The sequence below is a fragment of the Narcine bancroftii genome, chromosome 14 (assembly GCF_036971445.1).
Source record: "Narcine bancroftii isolate sNarBan1 chromosome 14, sNarBan1.hap1, whole genome shotgun sequence".
NCBI lineage: Eukaryota > Metazoa > Chordata > Chondrichthyes > Torpediniformes > Narcinidae > Narcine > Narcine bancroftii.
Genome location: NC_091482.1, coordinates 69,209,799 through 69,222,441, shown reverse-complemented (window position 1 = coordinate 69,222,441; position 12,643 = coordinate 69,209,799). Strand labels below are relative to the sequence as shown.

General features: G+C 42.2%; 1 long non-coding RNA gene across 5 annotated transcripts in view; it reads left to right on the top strand.

The window, feature by feature from the left end:
- Nucleotides 1–12,643, top strand: part of LOC138749894 (uncharacterized) — a 245,345-nt gene that overhangs the window by 105,039 nt on the left and 127,663 nt on the right. The gene's annotated exons all lie outside the window — the stretch shown is intronic.

Sequence of the window (12,643 nt, the reverse complement as noted above, 5' to 3'; positions counted from 1 at the left end):
AGAAACATGACCTGGAGGGTAAGATCAGATAGTTGCAAATGACTTGGAGAATTTCCTTCAAAGCATTTGTTGATGGGAAAGGTGGGCTTGTTGGTGGTAAAATACAAAAATCTGCAGACTCCTTGGTGGAAGTAAAGACACAAAGCTGGAGAAACTCAGCAGATCAAACATTTCCCTTTATCTAACAAAGATAAAAATACATAACTGACATTTCAGGCTTGTTGGTGGTCGGTTATGAGATATGTTCAAAGCTACCTACATTGACAGACATCCAATCAGCCAGCACCCCTCCCCTGCAGCCTCAACATCCATGCCTAGATGACCTAGGCCAGCCATCAGCATTTAAACTTATGACACCCAACGTGCGCCAAATGTCATTGGAGTGCCTCTGTACGCAGTGAATTCACACTGAAAATAGACTCTCATCACCCACACAATTGGGTAATGTGATCCACAAATTGGTGTGCATGGGGCAAAAACATTCTATTCTTTCTAAAATTTCTATGACCGAATCTTAACGTAGCAAGAGATAGAGAAAAGGAAATATGTTAATTTGCAAGAGCGTTTAAGAAATATGCAGCTACATGCACTTGAAACGGAGACAGCTGACAGTCAAAGCAAATTATAATGTGACCTTGTGATTTACTCAGAAATAATTGAGACTTCATATCACATGGGAAAGCACAGCTCACGCGCAGATACACAGCAAACAAACTGGCATCCTGCACACACACTCACTGGCTCACTGTGGATACTATATGGTTGCGAACTCAATGGTTGTACGGAGTAGCACACACTAAACATTCCTTATAGATTTAGTGCTTTCAATCTTTCACACATATGTGATATTAAGTATTGTGGCTTTAGAAATGTTGATGTTGAGCTATTCAGTCCTCATATATTTGAATACTCATGCAGTTTAATCTCCAACAATGTGAAGACAGTTTAACATCCAACTGCATAGACTCCCACTATTAGTATTTCTGACAGTGACAATAATCTCTCTCTCTCCCTTTTACATGTTATTTATATATTTTTTAAAAATTTAGGCATACAGCACGGTAACAGGCCAATTCGGCTCGATGAGTCCATGCCACCTAATTTACACCCCGATATGTTTATTTTCGAACGGTGGGAGGAAACCAAAGCCCCCGTAGAAAACCCACGCCGACACGGGGAGAATGTACAAATTCTTCACAGCCAGCGCGGGATTCAAACCCAGGTCTAGTCCCAATTGCCGGCACGAACTGCTCCGCCAACCATGCCGCCCAATATCCCTGTTTTCACTGTATTTGTCAGATCTCTATGTTAAAAGAAATAGCTTTCTTCAGAATTACATTTTTGAATTCTGGACAGGTAGTATAGATTCGTTAGAGATAACCTCATCCTAAGTTGTTTTAAAATAGGTTGAGGAGAGGCAGTATCTGTATGTGAACTGTTAGTGTTGGAGAACCCAGTTAGAAAAGATGGTTATATGTGTTCAATAGAACAAAAAGATGAAGAAAAAGAATTCCACACAAAGCTGTAGGTATTCAAGATGAAGTTAACTTCATTCACTCCTCCTGATAGTCTGTATTAGAAATTCTTCTTAGTCAGTACTGCTCAATGAACAAACCTGTTGATAAACTGCTCTGAACAGAAACCTCTCAGGTAAGAGTGTGCCTGTTAAAAGTCAATGATCTCCATGCCCTACCCTTTTCAGACTTGCAGGCAAGCATTTTCTGCACCAACAGTTCACAAAGACAATTTTCTTGTTGCCAGATGGCAGTGATTGTAAGATTGTATTCTGTACACCCACAAGCAGTGGGGGTTTTTTTTCCAAAGAAACAATGTCTTCTTGTTACATAGTGGTGAAGTCTTGAGAGACTGATCATTCAGATCCTTCTCTTTGTCACCTGTGTCCCTGTAACGAGAGCTGACACTTGGGCCAGTGAGATGCTCAAGCAAATTGACAACAGATCGACAAGAAATAATTGAGAATGGGGCCCAGACGGCTTTTGTTACAAGCCCTTGACAGTGAAGTAGAAGTGTCAGTTTACACCTTCTGAGGAATGAGTCTAACGTTCAAGACACCAGCACATTGAAGGAGAGTAGGAACTATGACCTATACTTTGGTGTGAGATGAAGGCGGGATGGTTATCATAGCATCAGTGAGCAGGGTTCAAATCAGGCACTATCTGTAAAGCATTTGCATGTTCTTCCAGCGTCTGCGTGGGTTCCCCTGGGTGCTCCAGTTTCCTCCCATTCTTCAAAACATACGGCAGTTGTGGGCACCATGGACTCATGGGCTGGGTTACCATATCTCATTAGCTTGATGATCATCAAAATATGAACTCCCAGTTTTTGTTCAGGTCAACGAAAACAAGTATGTGTATTTAAAAAGACCCTTGTTCAATTGCAAACAGTAACAGCTGGAGGATTTCCTTGGGTAGAAGTGGTTTATGTATGTTTTTTATTGGGACCCTTTGTTGAGACGTAATAAATGATCCTGATCAGAAACATTTCTACTCAAGGCTGCTGCTTATCCCTGCTGAGTTTCTCCAGCAGCTCATTGCTTGCTCACTTTTTTGTGTTTCTCCTTTGTTTAACTGTTATTCTTCTTCAGGATGTGGCTGGTGCAGACAAGCCAGCATATTTCCAAGGTGGCTTCATGGTTTGGAAAGTGGTGCATGTTATGTGGGGTATTTCTGTGGACCTCACATCAGAAGGCGGTATAGAGCTAGAGCAGGCTGGTAAAGAACCTTTGTTTCAGTGGAAGTTGAGTGCAAGGCTCAGCATTTCGTATGCTCCACTGTCTTGAAGCTATTCTCCCCCCCCTCCCCACCCTCCCCCTCGGGCCTGCAAATGTCAACACTCTCTGCCTTCTGCAGTTTCATTACTGAGGGCAAGAACTTTGGTTCTGAAGTGGAGGAAATGTGGTTGATTAGTTCTCCATTAATCCTTTAGATTTAATGTGTCATGTTGCAGGGACAAATGCAAAGGAGTAAAGGGAATTGGAGTTGATGGTTTGCTCTGCTGGATGCCAGCTGGTCTTGTTCTGTGCCATATGATTAGTTCTGGTCCAGTTTGTGGCAAAGAAGACTGAAAAAAGCTGTTTGGGTCTTGCCTCAGTGTGCCCTGAGATTGGCTCTGTTGCAGATCTAGAGGTTCAGATCATGTCATCATGAAACATGTGTAAAGTAAAGGTGAATATCTGTGGACAGCCTGATTTGAAGAGGATTTTCCACAATCTCTTCCAAATGACAAAGTCAAAGTCCATAGTGAGGTTGTAAGGACCATCCATAGAGGTTGCTGCTCCACTTACTTGAAGGGTGCTGTTTAGTGCATTCAGAGAAAGAGATATTGTTACTGGTCCACACTGACCATGGTCTTTCAACGGGGAACTCAAGGATCCAGTTGCAGAGGAAGGTGCAGAGAGTGAGATTTTGAAGCTTGGTGAGCAACACTGAGGGGTGATGGTATTGAACGCTGAGCGGTAATTGATGAAAAGCAGTCTGATGTACGTGTTGCTGTTGTCTAGATCCTCAGGCCTGTGAAAGGTCAGTGAGATTGCATCTGCTGTGGAACAATTGTGGTGGTAGGTAGGTACGAGTTAATTCTGGGCATGACTAACCTCTCAAACCATTTTATCACAGTAGACGTTAGTGCTTCTGGGTGATGGTCATTGAGGCAGCTCACGCTACTCTTCTTGGGGACCGGGATGATTGATGCCCTTTTGAAGCAGGTGGGAACCTCTGACTGCAGCAGTGAGAGATTGAAAATGTCCATGAACACTCCAGCCAGTTGGTTGGCACAAATTCTCAGTACCCTGCCAGGTACACTGTAGGGCTTGATGCCTCGTGAGGGTTCACCCTCTTGAAAAATGTTCTAATGGGGTAAAAATGAGATAGTCACTACCTATTGATGAAGCTAATGAAAGATAATTAGCCAATGCAATAGGACAACTTCTCCTGCTGTTCTTGAGTAACATCATCAAACTGAGAGATCAGAGAGGGCTGACGGAACGTTTATTTAAATCTCATGGAAGAGATGGTGCCTCTCACAGTACTGCACTTTCTTACTATTGTAGCAGAGTGTCAGATTATTTGATCAAATTTCTGATTTCTGACTGAGAAGAGAAAATATAACAGGTTTATTGCAGTTATGTCGGTGCTGCCTTATAATAAGCATTTTTACTCTGTGCACAGCATGGTCAAAGAGTAAAACTGCCTTTCTGATTCAAGTGTAAATTCAAGTCCCAAAACACAACTTGTGTATGTGCAATGGAAATTGCGCACTGCAGGAGACCTTTTCACCTGCCTCAGTACACCTTCAACTGATTCCATTGACTTTTATCTTACATCCCTGTCCTTTATTAAAATAATGTTCTTTTTCTCAAATGTTATCCCATTCTACTTGAAATTATATTACATTTAATTTTCCTTCTACTTTGTACCCAGAGGCGAGAAAGGTATAGAATGCCATCAGTGAATATTTTGTACTAATTCTTCAGTGAGTTAGGTTTGTGAAATGTCCTGAGTGTGACCTGAAACAATAACTTCCCACTGAAGCAGAGTTTACATTTGAAAATGTTGAGGTTGGTTTGGGCTAAATGCTCCTTCAGATGCAGAAACAACAGCGCTGCCACTGGTTCGCGGTTGCGGAGACCGGGGAGCAGACACAGTGCTCCCCCCGTGGAGCCCAGCAGCCCCGACCGACTGCTGTTGGCTCTGGACAGGCTATAATGGCCTGATAAAGGAGCCAATGGTCATTTACATTTAAATCCTGTAACTGCGGGGTCAAGGCCACAAATGGCAGTGCCGATGTTCGGCTGTAGAGGACTGGCACGGGGCACCAGAAAACAGGGAGACAACCCCGTCATTTGAGAAGGAGAGCAGAGGAGATGACCCTATGGAGCAGTGACCACAATGGTGGACCATTGAGGGTTTCTGCGGCTGAAGGCAAAGAATCCGTGCAGGCTATGGGCTGCTGGCAATTGCAGTCATGGGACTCACATCAACCTGTGATGATTGTTAGTGAGGAGGAGATGTTGTTACTGGTCCACACCAACCGTGGTCTTCCATTGGGGAAGTCAAGGGTCCAATTGTAGAGGAGTTACAGAGGGCAAGATTTTGAAGCTTACTGACCAGCAATGAGGGGTGATGGTGTTGAAAGCTAAGCTGTGGTTGATGAAAAGCTTCTATGTGTTGCTGTTGTCTAGATCCTCATCTGCTGTGGAACGATTGTGGCGGTAGGTCCTCACTTAGGTATTAGTTAATTCTAGCCATAACCAACCTCTCGAAGCAGTTCATCACAGTGGATGATAGTCATTGAGGCAGCTCACTCTGCTCCTCCTGGGACCCTGTATGATTGATGTCCTTTTGCAGTAGGTGGGAACTTCTGATTGCAGCAATGAGAGATTGAAAATGTCTATCATCACTCCAGCTAGGAGACCGGCTGAAAGGGATACCAGGTATTGGAAACAAGATGTGCGAAGTTGCCGAAGATGAGGCAGGCTTCCTGATCATGACGGAGAATTTGGATCAGGAGCTCGGATTGCTGATGGTTGGACTAAGGCTGTGTAGCTGCGGAGGCTCCGGGAGCACTGGAGGTGAATCCACAGACACTCAGTGACTCTGGGGGGACTCTCTTTTGCTTCTCTTTCTCTGACAGTAAGGAGCATCGGGCAATTTTTGCTGATAGTGAATCTTTTTCTGCTTGTTGAGTGTGGAGGAGATGTAGCCTCCCTGCCTATTGCTGGTGGTCATGTGGCCTCCCTGTCTGAAACTCATTCGTGAAACTCCTTCAGAAATCATATCACCTGTCGGTTCGTGGTATAAGTACAAAGTTATAGACAAAGTTACGAATTGCAGGTGGAGAGTCAGGTAAGACTGGGCTCAAACCACTGGTCAGTGCACACCTTGCCATTGGCTGGTTTAAATCACCTAGTGCCCTTATTGGCTAGAACCCTGTATTTAACATCAGTACAGAGGACTCTCTCTGCCTTATGGTGACAGCACTGAACACCATTCCCTGCCGGGTCACTACTGCAGACTTTGTCGCTTGGAAGGGTTGCGGGTAAGGTGCACTCTGCAGTGAAGCTGAGCGTGGTATTGCTATAGCTCGGATTGCTATAGATCAATTCTGGCAGTGAGCCTCTGCTCTCAGCTAATCAGGGCCCAAGAGCGTGTGTATCCCTCTATGGGGACTAGTGGGACCAGATTCACCTTGCAACTGATCAGGGTCCAAGAGCATGTGTATCCCCCTGTGGGTGCAGTGGGACCAGATCTACCTCTCAGCTAATCAGGGCCCGAGAGCGTGTGTATCCCTCTATGGGGACTAGTGGGACCAGATTCACCTTGCAACTGATCAGGGTCCAAGAGCATGTGTATCCCCCTGTGGGTGCAGTGGGACCAGATCTACCTCTCAACTAATCAGGGTCCGAGAGCGTGTGTATACCCTCCTTTTATTCAGGGGTCTGGGAAGATGTGTCTAGCCCCTGCTTATAGTGTGCAAATGTCTGCATCACCTGTTGTGAATTAATAATTGTGTACTGTTTAACATTCTTCCCTGTTTGTTTCCCGTTATGATTTTTCCCTCACTCCCTTATAAATTGTCTCTTTTATTTATTGTTGTGTTAATAAAGTTACATTTGATTGCAAACCCTCATGTCCAGACTCATCTTTCTTTGAACTCATCGAACCTGATACTTTCTCAACAAAACACTGCCTTACGGTAGACTCAGGGAAATTTTGTATACTAAAACATTTTTTGTTTTATTTCATGGCAATAAAAGAATCTTGAACTTTGAATCTTGAAAGAGACACCCTTAATCTTATCACTAGTGTGATGGGTGAAATATCCACCCCCTCATTCATCTCATTGCCCCTCTGTTCACTTTGGCTAATCCAGCACCAGTGTTGTGACAATGTCCAGACCGGATCATTGGTAAAAATCACCTTGACATGATAGAAATTAATTTCCATTTGTGTCTGCAGATTATCTGAAGCCTCCTGTTTAAATAAAGTCCTGTGACAGTCAGGGACCTGACTGTGCAATAATTATGTATTTACTTTAATCCTGTGTATTTTGTGAATGTTTAACCAAAGCTTTAATGAATTATGAGCTGTATTGAGCTTAAATAGAGAAAGAATATGCATTTTCCCTTTTTGAAGATTGAACAGTAATAAATTACTGCTGATGCAAGCTCTGGAGTCTAAAGAGAGATGATCTCACTAATACAATCACTTTCATCCTTTCCCAGATGACCTTTCTGAATGCACAAACTACACAAACCCAGAATATTCGCCCAGGTTGTTCTTTTGTTCTCTGCTCTATTGGATCCACATATTCCTCTCCCGAAGGTGCCGATTCCAGATCCTTAATTCTGTCCCATTAGTTTGTTTGCTCCTGGATGGGGGATGCTCATTTTGATTCTGGGCATTGTTCAGAATGATTCAAAGGAGATCACAGAGAAATGCTATAATGGTGCTGTTCGCTCTCAGTTCCGCCGACCTGGATTCAATCCTGACCTCAGGTGTTGTCTGCCCTCAGGTGTTGTCTGCCCTGAGTTTTCATGTTCTCCTTGTGATCCCTTGGGTTTCCCTTCAGTGCTTTTCTTTCCTCCTCCATCCAGGGACATGCTGGTAAATTGCCATCAATGGCAAGAGAGTCAAATGGAAGAGGCGTGAGAGAGGATATGTGGCAGAGCTACAGGAAAATAAGAGGGATCATTTACTGCTGGGATGGCGATGACGGTAGAAACCTGCGCTTACTGGGCCCAACACCTCCATGTCATGATAAGCAAATATCAGAAACTATAGTCGTTCTGTCCCCTCCACTATCTGCAACGTGCTACTGATTTTTGAATTCCACAAAACTTAACTTGCTTGGGTATATAATTATTCAGCCTAATGGACATGGCGATGTTTGTTCCCTCAGCACATGCAGCATGTGTATACAGATCTGGTTGTTTGATATAGGAACAGAGACAAATGTTACATGACCACAAAGTCTTGGTGTGGGTTGACCAAATGTACAAGGGAGAGACAAGGATTCCTATAAACCAGGGGTTTATAAAACTCATATTCCACCTTAAGTATTCCCTAGGCCATCGGTGCTCTATGATTAGTAAAGGCTTGCTTAAGGTGGAATGTGAGTGGGAAGGGAAGGTTGAGAATCACTGCTCCAGACCCAATTGTTTCTGAAATATTTTGTTTGAGAAAAATTGTCATTGGCCCATTTTCTTTGGAGTTATAAAGTGAGTCAATTAGGTACGATTAAAACAGTGGTTTTCAATTTTTTTCTTTCCACTCATATCCCACCTTAAGGGCCCTTACCGTTCGGCATGGGTGATCCTGTCTCTCCATCCGTCACGATCTCTAACCCTCCAAATTGTAGTTGTTACCTACTCTGTTCTCCTTCGGTGAAGGCTCCATCTTTGAACTGAGACCGTAGTCAATGTGGAGTTAATGATTGTACAAGGGAGAAATACTGAAGTGGTTTCCCGTCACCTTCAGTTGACTGTCCGTACTGGACTGGTAATCCTGGCCATTGATCAACAGATTCATCTGACCAGTGTTTTTAGTTTTACAACCACAGTTTCCAATTTGTAGGATCTGCTTATAAAAATCATGCACCACCTGCAATCCACGGCTTCACATGGCCCTGATTGGGAGGCTAAACAGGTCCAACAACTTGTCCAAGGGTGACCTGTAGCCTATCAGACAGAAGGAGTGCCCTCCACCTCCTTTTTCTGAGCAATTGCGCAGAGTTTTTAAAAAAGGTGGCCCACCCCTGCTACAAACTCTTAGAGAGACATGACACATTAATGAGATCAGCATAAGACATTGATGAGGCAAGAATCAGAACTTATTGTCATGTACATGAAATTTGTTGTTTTGAGGCAGCATCACAGTGGAAACATTTATATGAACCATCTGTAAAAAATTGAAAATAGTGCATGAAAAGTCAGTGAGGCAGTGTCTCTGGTTCATTGATTATTCAGGAATCTGATGGTGGAGGGGAAGAAGCTGTCCTTGTGCCACTGAGTGCTTGTCTTTAGGCTCCTGTACCATTTTTTCTGATGGTAGCAGAGTGAAGAGTGCATGGCCTGGGTGGTGAGGGTCTTTGAGGATAGAGGCTGCGTTATATAGATGTCCTCAATGGAGTGAAGTCTGATGCCTGTGATGTCGCAGGCCTAGTTGCCGCCTCCGTACCAGGCAGTGATGCAACCAGCCAGAATACCCTCCACGTTACACTTGTAGAAGTTTTCGAGTGTCTTCAGTGACATACTGAATCTCCCCAAACACCTCACGAAGTATAGCCACTGGCGAGTTAAGAGATGTACCACATGGCTGAGAAATGTACTATTGAACCAGGTATTATAGCTAAACATCATGGAGTGGAGATATTAGCAATAGGTAGGGGGACATTGTAAATGAATTGTCCCTGTGTCTCCACTAAGACAAGGACCAGTGTACCTACTTTACTCCCTTGGCACACCACAGTCATGGTCATAATTGATGGCTGTCATCATCTCTCATCTATGGTCTTGTATCCAAAAGTATAAATGGTGGGTTATTTAATTTGCTCTGGCAACCCTACATGTTTGCTTTTGCATGAATATATCTATACTTCAAATGTCACGTGGTACATCAACCATGACATACTAAAGGAGAGATGTATAACAGGCAGTGGCTTTACATCATCAATCAAAGGTGAACTCACCCCAGTGAGTATTGAGAAGTCATTAAACCATGAAGGCCTAATTGCTCTGTTTGATACATTTATCCAAATTACCCACAGATTCCATCAAGAATTTCTCAAGACTAATTGTTTGCAGGAGCTATGACTGATTTGGTTCTGCCTTATTTCCCCAGTGCAAGCTAATAACATGTCTCTTCAGTTGTTTCCTTAATATGTTCATGTTAATACAGTTTTTTTTTGTGTTATGTACGTTTCTAGAGTACATTTTGTATTACTTAGATTTTGGTACTTTTGTTCAAATGTGTTGAGGAGGATGAATTGATCAAGTGTGCTGGAGGTAGGACAACTTCACTTGCAATAAATACTCAATGTTCAGCTCGAATGGTCAGGTTAATCTGCATCAGAAACCAGTTTTCACTCAGTGAACAGAGCTGGGAACAATACTGTTGAATTCCATCAGATCTCAGTGTGGGTGGGCAAACCTGCAAAGTCATAATCACAGCAACAAAAAAAAATGGTTAATGTTTTTCAGGGGTGACTTTTAGAGTTTAGGAATTGTTTTATTCAACAATCTGGAACTCTTATCGCAACATGAATTACGTCCAATTTAGTTAGAACACAATACAGCTCCCACAAGATTCCAACATGAAGAATCGTGGGTCTGATGTCTTCTTCCTCAGGACCCACTTTAAACATGATTGACAAAATATCATGGGATAATGTGAGGAAAATCTTGTTTTAATATAGTTATGAATGGGAATATACTGCATCAATGTGCATTGGGGTCAGATTCAATTATATCTTTCAAATAGAATTGTATGATAAAGTGTTTAGAGGGAGGAGCACAGAAAGAAAGTGCCCAGATTAGTCTGTAAAAAGCCACCACAGTCTGGATGGGCCAAAGACTTTTCCTGTCCCCATACCGATTTCATGAACACATTCAATGAAGCTCATTCAACAGTACCCTTAATACTTATTTTTCCTTTTTATTATGAAAACAGTAAGTAAAGGGAATTTAACTACAGATTATGGATCACATCACAGAACAACTTGATCACATCAGAGAAATATGTAAGAGAATTTTGTGTGTAGTATTTGTATAATATGTGTTCAGTATTGAATTTGGACAATACAAGTTATGATTTGTTTAATTACTATAATTATAGAATTTGATGTCCTGAATAAGTTAATGTAATAATTATGGTTCTGCTTCTAGTTCACAGTTGATTTGTGACATATATATGTTTATGAATTAATTTATGTTATCTTAATATATATGTGTAAAGGGCTTTTGTTAAACTCGATAAAAATATTTTAAGAAGAAAGTTAATATTATCAGATGGTCTCAAACTAAATTCAGTTGTTGGTCATCACAATCCAACAATTAGAATTGAGAGTTATTTTACTATATTCCTAACAATTTCAAATATCAAAAGAAATGTGACCGAAGAACTTGTGTGGCTGGCCATCTTGGGTCCTTTATGTTGGAGACACATCCAGAACAGGCCTGAGACTACATAAAATTCACTTCATTTACCACAACTGACAGGAAATCCATACATCTGTAGTGAATGAATTTAAATTCTGGTCTCAGACATGAAAGGACAGATCGCACATTCTCCAGTTTCTCCCACAGCGTTCAGGGCAAAACCATTGTTGAGTGCCCCAATCAATGATGGATGATAGAGCAGGTGTGATATGCATGAGGGTTTAGTTTTTTGGCAGGAATATATGGCTTGGTACAACATTGAGGATTGAAGCGCCTATACTGTACTGTAGAACCATAGAATGCTACATCACAGAAAAAATAGGCCATTCAACACTTCTAGTGCATGCTGACCATCATTTCTCTAGTCCCACTGACCTACTCCCATTCCATAACCTTCCAGACCTCTCCCATCCATGTATCTATCCAACTTATTCTTAAAACACAAGATCGAGCCTACGTTCACCACATCAGATGGCAGCTCATTCCACACTCCCACCACTGTCTTAGTGAAGAATATTCTGCTAATGTTCCCCCTAAACCTCTCCATTTTCAGCTTAAAACTATGACCTCTTATATTTATCTCCACCAACCTTAGTGGAAAAAGTCTATTCACATCCATTCTGTCTATTGACTCTCATAATCTTGTAATCCTCTATCAAATCTCCCCTCATTCTTCTATGCTCCGAGGAATAAAGTCCTAACCTGTTTAATCTTTCCCTGTAACTCAACTCCTGAAGACCCAGCAACATCCTAGTAAATCTTCTCTGCACTTTCGATCTTATTGATATCCTTCCTGTAGTTAGGCTCCCAGAACTGCACTCAATATTCCAAATTTGTCATCACCAATGTCTTAAACAACTTCAACATGACATCCCAACTCCTATACTCAATACTTTAATTTATAAAGGCTAAGATGCCAAAAACTTTCTTTACAACCCTGTCTACCTGCAACACCACCTTCAGGGAACATTGTACCTGTGCTCCCAGATCTCTCTGCTCCTCCGCACTCTTAAATGCCCTATTATTTACTGTGTATGTCCTACCTTGGTTTGCCCTTCCAAAATGCATCACTTGTCTGGATTAAACTCCATCTCCATCTCCATTTTGTGTCATCAGAAAACTTGCTGATCCTATTTATCACATTATCGTTCAGATCATTGATATATATAACAAACAACAATGGTCCCAACACAGATCCCTGAGGCACACCATTAGTCACAGGCCTCCAGTCGAAGAAGCAACCATCCTACCACGGTTTTCTTCCACACAGCCAACTTCGAATCCAGTTTGTAATCTCTCCATGAATACCTCGTGTCATAACCTTCTGAACTAACCTCCCATGTGAGACCTTGTCAAAGACCTTACGAAAGTTCATGTAGACAATATCCACAGCCTTTCCTTCATCTATCTTCTTGGTAACTTCCTTGAAAAATTCTACAAGATTAATTAAACATGACCTACCACACA